Source organism: Xenopus laevis, chromosome 2L, assembly GCF_017654675.1.
Source record: "Xenopus laevis strain J_2021 chromosome 2L, Xenopus_laevis_v10.1, whole genome shotgun sequence".
NCBI classification, from domain to species: domain Eukaryota; kingdom Metazoa; phylum Chordata; class Amphibia; order Anura; family Pipidae; genus Xenopus; species Xenopus laevis.
The window spans coordinates 148679658-148695105 of NC_054373.1; the positions used below are offsets into that span (position 1 = coordinate 148679658).

Here is a 15448-nt window from a genome sequence, read left to right on the forward strand (position 1 = left end):
TAATGTAAAAGCATTGGGCAAATACTTTTATGGCAAAATTATAGATAGCATGCAAAGACAATGTCATGATAGATGTAAATAAAGGTTTAATTTCTGGTGTCAGTATCTCTTTAAGCTCCTGCCAACATGAGAACTGACCTTGAGCCAACATGGGTACAGCCATAATGATTAGGTATCAAAGATCCCTATGAGTCAGCGCTAAAAGAAGCTCAGGGAATAAGAATGTAGCATTGAAGAGAAATCTAAGTGTAGTGGGTTTTCAGTTGTTACAATTCCCCACACAAACCCACTACACTTAGATTTCTCGTTTATGCTTCATTCTTATTCCCTGAGCTTCTTTTAGCGCTGACTCATACGGATCTTCGATATTTGAATCTTATACCAGAGGAGAAACGGGGACTTTTTGAGTAAGAATAAAGGGGTACTCCAGAGACTGTGATAATCCTACACTAAGATAATGATTAGGTAGTTTTCTGTGTGACCTGGTTACAGGTATCCACATTATTCGCAATGTAGGGACATTGTATAACAGATGGAGTGCATGCTTCTTACAGCAGTGAGGACCGGGTAGGGATCTCTGTGCGCTGGGCCCAGCGCACACTAGTTACGCCAATGCATCTGTATATTCCCCTTTTCAAAAATACTGTTGAAAACAGTAAATACATATTTTTTGGCATATAGTTTTAAAGGGGTTGTTCACCTTTACTTTAACTTTAGTATGATGTAGACTAGAGAGTGATATTCTGAGATATTTTGCAATTGTTTTTTATTATATGAAATTTTTGAGTTATTTCACTTTTTATTCAGCAGCTGTCCAGTTTGCAATATCAGCAATCTGGTTGCTAGGGTCCAAATGACCCTAGCAACCATGCACTGATATAAATAAGAAACTGGAATATGAATAGGAGAGGCCTGAATAGAAAGATGGGTAATAAAATGTAGCAATAATAATTGAATATTTATCAAGGGTCGAATTTCGAATTGAAAAAACGTTGAAATTTGAATTCAAAAAGACCAACCAAATTAAGTTGAAGTTTTTTGTTGGTCAAATAGGTCCATTTTTGAATAGGTCCATATTCGGTCGAATTCGAATCGTACAACTCGAAGGAATAGCGCAATCGACCAAATTGGATTCAAAGTTTTTCCAAAAAAAACTTTGATTTTTCCACTAATTAGTCCACTAATTGACTCCAAATAGGTTCTAGGAGGCCCCCCATTGGCTGAAACAGCCATTAGGCAGGTTTTAGATGGAAAATGGGCAAATTTGAATTTTTAAAGAGACAGTACATGATACATTTCAAAATTCGAATTCGAACTAATTCAAAAACTATAAAAAAAGAAAAAAATTAAGGCCAGTTGAAAAGTTGCTTAGAATTAGTTATTCTATAACATACTAAACTTATAATATAAAGATAAACTACCAATGTAAACTAACCAACTATGTTTTTTGTTATTTCTGTTACTAAACAAGAAAATTAAACAAGCCTCACTTTAGCACTTCTTCTCACCTCCTTAAAGGAATAAGTAGGCAACCTCTGTAGGTAAGCAGGCCAGGATTTGTGGAAAGGCCACCTAGGCCTGGGCTATGGCGGCAGGATTTTGGGGGGGGGGCGGCATGCTGCCCAATCACTCTCACATTGGTTCAAAAACACTGGGGATGCACTGGAGGTACAATAATTTTTTAAATTTCCTGTGCGCCAATCCCCATTGCACTAGTCCAGATAATGAAAATTTGCACGAATAAAGGGGAGGGGACAGGGGCAACGAACGGCAGTGGGCCTAGGGGCGCTCACTATGTAAATCCGGCCCTGTAGGTAAGAGTCCAATGTGAGAGGTTCATTCATTCAGCTTTATAGATAATGGAACTGGGTTGACAAAAAATGGGGTTGGTGGTCTGTACAAAACAATGAAAGGTATATGTGAAATTATTTCTAGTTGCTCTGTGCAGCAGCTCAGTTGAATAAACAAAACATCAAAAGGAACTGGAATAAATGTTCTGCTTAAGCTCCTTTTCCTTTTAAAGTATTTTTTAGTCCTGAATGGTGTACAGGTATGGGATCCGGAAACCCGTTTTTCAGAAAGTTCCAGATTACAGATAACAGGTCCAAAACTCAGTAACGTAACTAGCTGGGGGCGGCCCGGGTGCGGGCCATGCAGCCAGGCCCCCCAACCACCCTCCATTTTCTTACCTGCTACGTATGTGCGTGGTCTGCAGGGGGTCCCCAGAGGGGATGCGTACCATGGTCCAATCACACCCCCTGCTCCCCCGGTAACTCCGCCACTGCCAATACCTGTATATTCCTTAAATAGCATTTTTTAAATGTGCATTTCTTTTCTGTTGTGTAGGAGTATACAGTATAAGAGGGGGACATGGCAAGATCACATCATTGCCTTGTTAGGCAATACAAAAATCAGGTTTTCTGTAAACCTGTTATTCAGAAAGTTCTGTATTACTGATTACAGGTCCCATACTTGTATATTCCTTAAATAGCATTTATGTGCATTTCTTTTCTGTTGTGTAGGAAATGGCAAGACCACATCATTGCCTTGTTAGGCAATACAAAAATCAGGTTTTCAGTATTATTATATTATTATAGTACTGAGATACTAGCCACAGTGCCCCCCCCCCATTTTTTTCTGCCCTACTGTCCGGGATATACAGTAACTCATCAAAGCTCTGGCAGAGGGATTGTGGGGCTGGTCCCGCACCCCAGGTAGTTGAACCACTGGATTTTATTAGTATAGATCAGATTTGAGGAGTAATGTTTGAAGGATCTGGCTAACCTTATGGTAGGGATACCGATAGGTAATCCTAGTTGCCCTTTATTGGAAAGACCTTGTAGGGGGCCCAGAAAATCAAGGGGCAAAGGAAGTCCCTCATCACACTTCAAAGTAGGAGATTAAAGGTCATAGGTTTAGGGTCCAGAATTATGTTTAGATACATTCTCAACTAAGAGTGGGAGCCAAGGTTTTAGCAATTTTGTAGCCTAGTAATGCTTTTTAAGGAGCAGGGGACCCCCAAATTGTGGAGTGTCTTACCATCCACATCACTGGAAAAAGGGCGAGAGTGTTCGATACATGCATGAAGCCTGCCACCAAAAGAAATGCTTAGCAGCAGTTATGGGTTTATATTACTGTGCCTGCATCATTATTACGCCTGGGTATCTGGAGTTTATCATGTATCGTACATCAATGAAGATAATGATGGGTTAAATAAAAATATTAACAGGGCCTTCGATAGAGGAAGGATATTTAAGGGGCCATTTGCTTACCAATAAAAAGTGTGCAATTTCGGACAAAACCTACATATTTCTTATACACAATGCAGAGCTTTTCCCATGGTTCTGGGTGCAATTTTGAGTGTTCCATCAAATTTGCTGCACTTGCTTGTATGCGTTGGCCCTAATCTGATGACAATTTCTGGATCACTCCCAATTCTTTAGGTGCAAGTTGCTTTGCCAGTTGATGGGAACCCTGGATTTCTCCTTTAAGTATATATTATTATACTCTTTTACTGTGCTTTGACTATATGCCTATTTGAATGTTGTGCTGCAACATTGACTATGTGTAGGATGAGAGCTGCATATTTTGAAACAATGTCTTTTTCTTGGAGAACAATATTCTAGTGTAACAGCAGCAATGAACAAACTGACAGTCCCACTTGTACAACTACAATATTGTGCACTGTGTGTGGCTGTGTACACAGTATAAATTAGTCTACTGCTCATTTTATAATCACTTTGGTTGGATTTTGTGCCTTATGAAAAGTATTAATTCGGGTTAATCAATACAGACTGTATTGGGTGTAAGTCTTTATCTGCGCAGGTCCAGTCCACAGAGTTCACAGACGCCATCTTCTTCCACGCAATCTTCTTCCTGCTTTGACCGGCGTTTTGGCCCATGCGCAGTAGGAGCATTTCGCCGGTACGGATCTACTGCCCATGCGCCAAAAGTCACGAAGTTTTCAGATTTCACTTTGTGACTTCTGGCGCATGCGCAGTAGATCCGTACCGGCGAAATGCTCCTACTGCGCATGCGCCGGTCAAAGCAGGAGGAAGATCGCTTGGAAGAAGATGGCGTCTGTGAACTCCGTAGACTGGACCTGCGCAGAGGGGTGAGTAACAAGTTAAGGGCATTTGCCCAGCGGGACAGGTAGGCCAGGGGGGAGGAGGGAGGGGAAGCAACACAGGGGAGGGGGGGAGGGTTTTTGCACCCACTGGGTTTCATTCTCCTTTAAGTAGGAAAAACATATGACTTTCCCTCAGCCCACCCCTCATGAATAAAGACCTGCCAAATGCCTAGGAAAGGCCAAACTATTTTATTGCTTCCTAAGGTCACAATTAGTACATTATTCTTTTAAGGGGGTAGTGTTAAATGACTAATTACTATTTATTGCAGCATGTATGCTTATCTGAATTCCCCACCAGAAACCTTTGATCTGCTCAGTCCGTAACTTGATAGTTATTTGTCAGACAACTGTTTATTTAGCTTCATATAATGCATAGAAACGATGCATATAAACAAACTATATCAAAGAGCCTGAAAAGTAATTTTATTGGTCACTTTTTATGAAAGAAGCAGTAATACCAAAAATTCAAGTATATCAAAGCAATTCAAATATAATGCACTGTGGCCCTGCACTGGTAAACGCTGTGTTTTTGCTTCAGAAGCACCAATATATTACTATATTATATACAAGAGAGAAAAAGGGACAATACCCCGATTAAAGAAAGAGGGTTGCCCTGTCTGAGAGATGCTCTTCAAGTCGAATAAATCAATTTTTATATATTTTTTTTTAAATAGGAAGAGATACATTTCATTCGAACATCTAACTGATGGTGTCAGATCCCAAACTATACCATACAGATTTGAAGTTCCAGTGAAATACCATTGAATAGTATGGGGAAGTCTGATGTATACTAGACAACCTACTATGAAGCCAGGACCAACTCCAGCCTCACCTTCTAGAAATTCCTATCAGGAAGGATAAATCCTCCATCCTTTCTTGTCCAGTTATTGCAGAACGACAACTTAGAGTCCTGCAGCGGGTTGGGTAGCCGCAAAATCCTGTGGTACCCTGCAGGTTGCGGTTAGAATTTCCGGGTGTGGGTATAGACACAGGTCGGCGGTTCTGCGGGTTTGCAGGTTGCGGTAGTGAGTTTTACTCCTTTTTTCTGATCACTTCTACTTCAGATGATTTCACTTCCAGTTTACAATGACAGCACTTCCTGATTCTTGATGGTCAGCGGGTCACAGGTCAGGGTTGCATATAAGGTACTTGCGGGTTGGGTAGCAGGTCCAAGCGGGTAAGAATGTGGGTTGCGGGTCCGGGTTGCAGATTGCAAGTTGCAGGTACAGGTCGGGTACGGGTTCCAAAAAATGGACCCGAGCATGACTCTACCAGAACTCATAGTTGTGGTTCTGAAGTAAATAAATGAAGTAAAGAAATGAGCCCTGAAGTAGCAGAAAGTTATATCATTAAGTGAACAATGATGGACAAGTGCCTTGGTTCCTGTATTTTATCAGGGTAGGAAATGGACTTAAAAGGATAGTTTACATTAAAAGTATTTTAGTATTATGTAGACAGTGGTAGTATAAGACAATTTGCACTTTTCACCTTGCCCCCATGGAATTTGCATCTTGCACCTACAGGGACAACTAGGGCTTGCAGAATGGCACAACCCTGTTCAGCATATTGGGGAACCAACTGCAATTTCTTAAAGGATCAGTAAAATCAAAAAATGTAACCTTGTTTAAAGGACCAGTAACATCAAAAAATTTAAAAAAAATTGTTTTCTAATACGAAAAAAGACACCAACACATATTAAACTTTAAAATCGCAAAGTCTTTAGTTAGAAATAACTTACCGAATCTCCTCTTGCACTCCTCTTCAGAAAAGGTGATTGTGTGATCCATCGTGCGGTGCTCGATTTCTTCTCCCTGCCTTTATAAGAGATAGCCAGAGAGGAGAAATTGAGCGCCGCATGATGGATTGTCACCCTGTCGCCTTTTCTGAAAAGGAGTACAAGCAGAGATTCGGTAAGTTATCTTTAAATAAAGACTTTGCGATTTTAAAGTTTAATATGTTTTGGTGTTTTTTTTTTCATAGTATACAAACAACTTTTTAAAAAAATGTTTTTGATGTTACTGGTCCTTTAGACAAGGGACCGAGTCATATATCACAGCCTTCATACATGCACTTGGGGACACACTTTTTAAAGTGTAAACAATTCTTCTAAAAGTCTCAAACATTTTGACTTGACTTTGGGGCCCCTTCACTAAGGAATAGAAGAAAAAATACTTCGAATTTCAAAGTGTTTTTTTGGCTAACTCGACCATCGAATGGGCTACTTTGACCTTCGCTCTTTGAATCGAATGATTTGAACTAAAAATCGTTCGACTATTCGACCAATCGATAGTCGAAGTACTGTCTCTTAAAGAAAAAACTTCGACCCCCTAGTTCGCCACCTAAAAGCTACCGAAGTCAATGTTAGCCTATGGGGAAGGTCCCCATAGGCTTGGCTATCTTTTTTTTGGTTGAAGGATAATCCTTCGATTGATGGATTAAAATCCTTCGAATCGTTCGATCGAACGATTATTCCTTCGATCGAACTTTTTGCGCAAAATCCTTCGACTTCGATATTCGAAGTCGAAGGATTTTAGTTCCCCAGTCGAATATCGAGGGTTAATTCTTACTTTGCAATAATTGTTTTGAGTTACACTTCTGGAACCTTATTCTATTCTAGGTGCCATGATGATTTAATAGAGCTTTACTCGTGTTATGATTCAGCAATGCCTGGTTACATGGTTACATGGTTATTTGCTTCTCAAGTTTTATTTCCTATGGCGGCTCTGCACTGAATGGCATATCCACTGACCAAAACTCATCAACGTATACCAGCTCCGTGCTGACAACTGTGCTTGTTGGTAAAATGCGATAAACCCAAGAAAAACAACACATTCATTTGTTGTTATGAAAGCTGCAGGGTGTGATCACTGCAGGGTGTTGCCATACAAATAACACAACACATCTCCTTGGTTTTTTTACTGTAGATTTTATTTCATAAACAGACGTATGCACATAATCCCATGTCTACTGCCCAAATGCTGTCAATGTATTTTAGCCCCATACTGAGAAATGTATTCTTTACTAGTACAGTAAATAGAGGTAAAACTGAAGGAAGTATTACTTGTATGCAAAGGTTGTATTACATGGACCTCAAAAGAGAATGCAGAAATAGACTGTGCTCATTCACAACAATGCTTTATCAAGGAAACTCTGGCATCGTTTTTGTGATGTGATCCTGCAATTTACCCAGAATAAAGAATTTATAAGGAAGATATCAGTGGGCTGAATGCACCGTCCATTTTTAAAACTCAGGAATTTCATGGCAGGAAAGATGAGAACCTTGACTCAGGAGGAGGCAGTGAGAGGTCAGTTACCAGGGGTGGCAAAAAGTAATCTCTGGATTGAGACAAAGTTTATTTTTTTTTTAAACCCTAATTTGGCTCTTCTAGTGCAGAGAGAGAAATGGCAATAGCACTAGCTATGCAGCCACCCTTGACCCACTCCAATGCTAGAGAGCATGGAGCAGGTGAGGGGGCAGCAGCAGCCCCAGAATACCCACTGCCCAGCAATTAATAGCCTTTAAAATGATCACCACCATTGTGCAGCGAATTAAAGATTAAAACAACAACCCCAGAAGGGGAAAAACTACACACAGCAGGGGACAGAGAAGTGGAGCTCCCTTGTTTAAAGTGTTTTAACCTACAGATCCCGTCGGGGAGTAAGATTTTATGTAGGTAAACACTGTACCCTGAGCTTCAGAGACGCAATGTAGGCAATGGAAGGATTTCTTCCCAAATAAGCTCTTGCACCCTCTTTGCTATCTCCAGCGGTCATAAATGACCCCTATAATCATTCTAAATCAATATCTATTTCTCTTAGATGACATACTATTATACACAGACATGCAGCTCTGACGCATCTACCAAAATAAAGACTGTAGGTCCCATTTACTAAACTGAGTGCCATGTAAAGATTCAAAAGCTCAGATTTGCAACATAATTTCACCTGCCAGATAGTAAATAACATTCATAATGGTAGAACGTACCCCTGTGAGGAGTAGCACATTTAATATTTTAAAACTGCGTGGGATTCAAGTGGCAAAACAAGAAATTTCTATAGGTAGTGATGAGCGAATTTCTCCCATTTTGCTTCATCAAAAAATTTGCTAAACTGCAAAAAATACGAGAAATGCATTGAAGTCAATGGGCGTAAAATAAATTTCCTCGCAAATTTTTTTGAGGTGCACAACATTTTTTTTCGTTCCAAAAGCATTAAAGTCAATGGCTGTTTTTTTCTCAAGGTGACTTTTTTGTCTAAATGCATTAAAGTCAATGGCCATTTTTTTTTGTCTCAGTGTGTTGCAATGAATCTTTTTGCTCTTTTGAGAAATGGATTTCAGTGCAGAATTCTGCTGGAGCAACACTATTAACTGATTCATTTTGAAAAAATGTTTTTTTCCCATGACAGTATCCCTTTAACCTTCAGTATCATGTGTCACAATCAATATGGCATATTTTAAAACAGGAAATAAAACATCCAAAAAGAGGAACAAGTAGTCAGTACATAACCAATGACAAAAACCACAAACTGCAGACTGAAAATAACTGATCATAAACTAGTTTTAAAATGAGTGAATTTCGCAGAGCTGGTACAAATGCTATGGGTAAAATTTGGAAACTGTGCCAGTGTAGAACTAGTTACAGTGAACCCTCAGTTTTACATCCCCTGTTTTAAATTTTCCCTTGTTTTACACCATTGTTTTCTGGTCCCACTTAAAAACATACTGTATAATTCATAGATAAATAAAATTATAGGTAGAGGTGTGCTTCTGCCACGAGGTGAGAACACTGAAAGTGACTCTGACTCTAAAAAAACTACTTCTCAAAATATAAATGTACAATAAAAGTTACCTATACGTTGTTGATTGTTCTCGGCTGATAGGTCTGCTTTTGTAATTAATTGTTATTTGAAGTTGCTAAACCTGACCTTCTCAACCTGTCAGTTATAGCTTCTAATGCTAACAGACTACTGCTGCACAAATATGGCAGCCCCCTCATAGAGGAAAATTGGGATGAGATAGGTTATGTAAAAGCATTGGGTAAATCATTTTATGGCAAAACTATAAATAGCATGCAAAGCAATTAGTGATGGGCGAATAAATTCGCCTGGCACGAATTTGCGGCGAATTTCCGCATGTCGCCGCTGGCGAATAAATTTCCAATTCTCCCGCAAAAATTCGGCGGTGAAAATTCGCCTGCATCATTTTCCGATTTTCACAATATTCTCGTGAAAATGTTAGATTTTCACCATTTTTTTGTGAAATCCTTCAAATTTCATGATTTTTTAGTGAAAACCTTCAAATTTCAAAATTTTTGAGTGAAAAATTTCAAATATCAAAATTTTTCCCCGAAAAACGGCCGAATTTCAAGATTTTTCTGTGAACTTTCTGATTTCACGATTTTTCGTTGTTTTGCGAATTTTGCGAAACGGGAGTTCACCCATCACTAAAAGCAATGTGATGACAGATTTTTAAAAAGGTTTAATTTCTGGTGTCAGTATCTCTTTAAAGGGATCCTGTCATGGGAAAACATGTTTTTTTCAAAACGCATCAGTTAACAGTGCTACTCCAGCAGAATTCTGCACTGAAATCCATTTCTCAAAAGAGCAAACAGATTTTTTTTATATTCAATTTTGAAATCTGACATGGGGCTAGACATTTTGTCAATTTCCTAGCTGCCCCAAGTCATGTGACTTGTGCCTGCACTTTAGGAGAGAAATGCTTTCTGGCAGGCTGTTTTTCCTTCTCAATGTAACTGAATGTGCCTCAGTGAGACATGGGTTTTTACTATTGATTGTTGTTCTTAGATACCTACCAGGCAGCTGTTATCTTGTGTTAGGGAGCTGCTATCTGGTTACCTTCCCATTGTTCTTTTGTTTGGCTGCTGGGGGGGGGGAAGGGAGGGGGGTGATATCACTCCAACTTGCAGTACAGCAGTAAAGAGTGATTGAAGTTTATCAGAGCACAAGTCATGTGACTTGGGGCAGCTGGGAAATTGACAATATGTCTAGCCCCGTGACTATTAACTGATTCTTTTTGAAAAAAAAATTTTTCCCCATGACAGTATCCCTTTAAGATCCCAATTTCTCTCTACACTAGCAATCCCACCCTTTTGCCCCTGGCCAAGTGCAAAAGAGGTGAACATGTAGTGGGAGGGCAGCAATGGTTCTTCCAACTCAGACGACAAAAAGCCAAGAAACGTCAGATGTCAAACAACGTTCACTAACTCCTCATTCACAGGGACTGATTTACAAGACACCATGTGAGCCATATTTTTAATAAAATTACCAACAGAATAAGTGCATTATTACAAACATATAACCAATAGTTTTTGTGTTTCATCATGTAAAAAAAAAAAAATCTTGTAAAAAGGGTAGTCATGATGAATGCAACAAATGTAATTTGCATGTACTGTTAATTGGAATCACTATCAACCAATTAGTGAGGAAATTAAGATCACTTGACTAGTGCTCATTAATAAGAATTCAATAGGGTACTGCAAAGTTAGTTCCAGTAACTGAAATTGGACATTCTGGTCTGTCACGCACAAACAATTTTGTGTTCATGTTTAGGACATACCCTGTATATATATATATATATATATATATATATATATATATATATATATATATATATATATATATATATATAGCATCCCACAATGATGACACGTGTAACCCAGCTAATTTTTATAGCTGTCATTTTCTTTATTAGTTGAACTGAGTGAAATTAACCCCCAGTATGATAGATCAAATTCAGATCTTACACATCTAGGTGTTCAAAGGATAATTTTAGGGAAGGTCTGTCTCTTTGGCACTACATCTTTGGTTAAAGTTGTTGATCTTTGATTGGTTATTATACTGTATATATTGACCATATTGCTTATTCTTGACATTAAAGGTGGCCATAGACGCACAGATAATATCGTACGAAACAAATTTTCGTCCGATATTCGTTGCGTGTATGGTGGAAAAAGAGCCGACCGATATCGGCAGAAGACTTGGATATCGGTCGGCTCGTCGATCGGGCTGGACGGAAAATTTTGATCGGGTGCCTTTGAAGGGACCCAAACATCGCCCATTGTTAGTGCTGAATCGTTAGATACAGGTAGAATTCTATTGTTTTTTGCTGTATATCTACCTGTATATCTGACGATTCAGCTCTACACGTGTGTATTGAAACAAACGATCTTTCTTGGAAAGATCTTTTCCAAGAAAGATCGTAATTGTTACGTCTATGGCCACCTTAAAGGAGAACTGAACTCCCTGTGATGTTAAGTCCCCACTGGCCTCCCTCTGTTGGCCCCCCTCCCTGCCTCCCCCCTGCAAGTCTTACCCCAGAATTCTGTCCCCTGTTGAAATAGTGACCACACATGCAGAGTGAGTGTAGCGGAGCTCACGGGCGCCATCTTCTTCTCTTCGGTAATCTTCGTGAAGTGAGTGGCGTAATGTTGCATGCGCAGTTGGAGCAATCTTCCAGTTCGCAACAACTGCGTATGCGCTAAAAGAGATGGAAATTGCCGAAGAGGAGGAAGAAGACACGAAGATTACCGAAGAGAAGAAGATGGTGCCCGTGAGCTCCGCTGCGCTTACTTTGCATGTTCGGTCAGTATTTCAAGAGGGGATAGAATTCTGGGGTAACAACAACAAACTCAGACAGCGAACACCCAATTTAACAAAAAGTAAGGTGTACATTACGGGACTCCCCAAAAGAGTCACCAAGGGTAAGGAACTCAGAAATTGAAAAAATAAATGTATTCCATCAAATATAACAAAACATAAGGCCCCATAAATGTAGGTCCTACGGGTTTCGACCGTTAAGGTCTTCATCAGGGTCTTCATTAGGGGCAAAATGATACAAAAACATTTTTTCGTATTATTTTTCCCCTGATGAAGACCTTAACGGTCAGAACGCGTAGGGCCTACACTTAAGGTAAGACTGTGCAGGGGGGAGGCAGGGAGGGGGGCCAACTGAGGGGGGCCAGTGGGGACTTAACATCGTTAGTTCTCCTTTAAAAGCAAAACAAAGTCATATTCATTGGTGCCAATTTATTAGTCAGCTCCCGGGAATATAATCATTAACCTTGGTGAGTGCTGCTCTTTGCTGGAAATTGCACAGCCAGGCCATATTTGATCAGTCTCCTATGAGTTCCTCGCAAAGATAGAGGACTGGACTATGTGTGGTAGACAAAGTTAGACATTTTACCATACTGTGCATGGCTTGTTCCCAAAACACCAAAACGAAACATAGGAAGCAAGGTTATGCACGTGCACAGCCTATGGAACCCCTGGGTAATTCTAGTCCACCAATAAAGATTACCTTTTTTCCCTTAAAAAACAGTGTAGCCACTTATAAAAGAAGGAAACAAGCATGCTGTTATTAAAGCACCAAACTGAGTAATATATCTGTATGAATTTGTAAAACATCCAATTGAATTGTTTAAAGAAGTTTGCCACCTTCTGGTCAACTTTTATATGGGCGTTGATTTTGCAGTAATGCAGTAATAGTAAATGATGTGTTTCCTTTGTCTAATACTTTATTCTGTTTAATAATCAGAAAACATTTAGCAAATATACAGTAATAAAGGCAGTTGAAAGGGAGCATATACTTTATCACGCATATGTGTCCTCGGTGGGTTTTCATCACACACACACAAATGTATCCACAAGGCAACAACACTTGTTAAAGGAGAATCAGCAGGGAAAGTTGTGCTCCCCTAAACACTTTTTTATGATAAAACACTGTAACCACATCATTCATGCTGACAGAAATAGAGATCCTCCTCACTCTCCCATATTAATATATTAATTAAGCCCATAATCATTCCACAATTACTGACCAATGATATGTAGGTGAGGACAAAGGCTAATTAACGCTATAATAGAATTCAACACACTTCAAGCTCTAGGTTTCAGTTTTCTGATATGCAGGTGAAGGTATGAGACCTGTTATCCAGAATGAGTCTTTCCGTGTACTAAAAAATTATTAAAAAATGAATTAAACCCTATAGGATTGTTTTGCCACCTCTAAGGATTATTTATATCTTAGATGGTATCAAGTACAAGGTACTGTTTTACTATTACAGAGAAAAAGAAATCACCTTTAAAAATGTGAATTATTTGAATAAAATGGTTTGTATAGAAATTACCTGTCTCCAATTTAGAGCTTTCTGGACAATGGGTTTCCAGGTAACGTATCCCATACCTGTACCATAAATGCTGAGAATAACAACTATTATTCTATGTCCATTGTACTTTTATATAATTTCCTTAACCACCCCCCAGGGATGGGATATCTGTAGTATTTTGCACAGGACATCATTTGCTACAATATTCATTATTAAGCCTGCACATTTTATATATTGCCCTAGTTACCTTTATAGTCTCTTGTCAAGCTTATGGATGTGTGCCAGTCTTGTGAGAGTCCAATTACTCTGCGAAATTCATCTTTCTTGAACAGAATTGAGAGTCAACATGCAAGCAAATGCTGCAAAATACTACTTGCTGTCAGCCTTACCAACTATGTATAAAATATTTTTCACCAGTTTGAAAGGAGGAAGTGTGTGGTTCCTCTTATTAATGAGAGCCTGCCTCATGCACATGTAAATGGATGTTCTTTATATTTGCATTTAAATACAATAATGTTTTTTACTATTTACTAACGGGTGCTGGCGTAAATTCGCTAGCGAAGTAGATATACTCTAGCGCTACTTCGCACCCTTACGCCAGGTGAAATTTTGCTCTGGTGAAGGGATGTAACTACGCTAATTCACTAACTTGTGGATTTTACTGAACGTTAAGTCTTACGCCAGACTTTACTTTACCAACTCAGACCAGGCGAAGTGCAATAGAGTAGATAGGAGTTTGTCAAAAAAAAAGTTGTACATTTTTCTAAGTCCCAAAAAACGCTAGCGTTTTTTTTACTTTTTAATGGGTGATAGGCTGAAAAAGATCGTAATTTTTTTTTTTTGGGGTACCCTCCTTCCCCCTTACATTTGGCACCTAAACTATACAGTGGGAACACTTCAGATGTTCGTGAATTTGCACAGCCCTGGCGAAATTACACCTGGCAAAGTGTGGACGAAGTATGGCAAAGCTGTTGCTAGCGCATTTTCGGCTCATAGTGAATTTGCCCCATGTGTCTAAATTATACAAAAGCAGAGGCAATGTCATAAAAATCTGAAAACAATGTGCCTCATTTGGTGAAGCATTTCATTTAATTTTCAAAAGGTTATGGCAATATTTTTAAGTACAATTCATCTACTTTTTCCATTCGTGCGATTCTATTAAAGTGTCAGCAGTACGTCGGTGGTCTTAAATCCCCTGGTCCTGTTAAATAACAACCCTGCAGCCTCTCATAAGAACATGAGGAAAAACAGAAATTTAGATAAGGCTCACTATTTTTCTGATTTAATCACCAGAGAAACTGGAAGGAAGTGGTTAGACGCATACTAGAAAAAGTGACTATAACTTCTTTTTAAAGATTAAATAATTTTTCCAATAGTAATCTCACTGACTACACCTGTATACAGCAGTCTTTGTGCACCCCTTGTCAAATTGCATGACTTGTTGATTTTTGAAGAGAAGTTAACAGAGCTGTGGCAGTGCAATAAACTGGCAAAAAGAGCCCTGTTTTTTGACAGTTTGCATGTGGCCCTGCTTCTTGTGTCCTAAGGTAAATATCTTTCCCTAGAACATAACACATCCAGAAGAAAAGTGTGGTGGGCAGTACCCTCTTGCAACTCTTGGGCTTTAAAACAGAATGTTTAAAGGGGAGAGTCACTTTAAGGTTAACTTTTAGTAAGTTATAAAATGGCCATTTCTAAGCATCTATTCCATTGGTCTCTATTATTTATTTATTATAGTTTTTTTTTTACTTATTTGCCTTTTCCTTCTGACTCTTTACAGCTGGGGGTCACTGACCCCATCTAAAAAAACAAATGCTACATAAGGCTACAAATCTATTGTTATTACTACTTTTTGTTACTCATCTTTCTATTCAGGCTTCTCCTATTCATATTCTAGTCTCTTATTCAAATCAGCACATGGTTGCTAGGGAAACTTGGACCCTACCAACCAGACTGATACAATTGCAAACTGGAGAGCTGCTGAATTAAAAAGTTAAAGAACTGAAAAACCACAAATAATAAAAATGCAAACCAATTGCAAATTGTCTTAGAATATCACTCTCTACATCATACTAAAAGTTAACACAAAGGTGAACAACCCCTTTAACACCCTCACTACTGATAAGGATCTACTCCAGGTATTTTTATTTCATGCTACCATTTAAAGTCCGGGGCTGGTTCATTTTTATCCTAA

The 15448-nt window shown here is 39.0% G+C and overlaps 1 protein-coding gene across 1 annotated transcript in view; it reads right to left on the bottom strand.

Moving 5' to 3' along the window:
* Positions 1 to 13616, bottom strand: part of b4galnt1.L (beta-1,4-N-acetyl-galactosaminyl transferase 1 L homeolog) — a 125271-nt gene extending 111655 nt beyond the window's left edge. Inside the window, exon 1 of the mRNA XM_041580838.1 lies at positions 13502 to 13616. The gene's annotated coding sequence lies outside the window, so the exon portion shown is untranslated. The remainder of the gene's footprint in view (positions 1 to 13501) is intronic.
* Positions 13617 to 15448: the final 1832 nt, after the last annotated feature.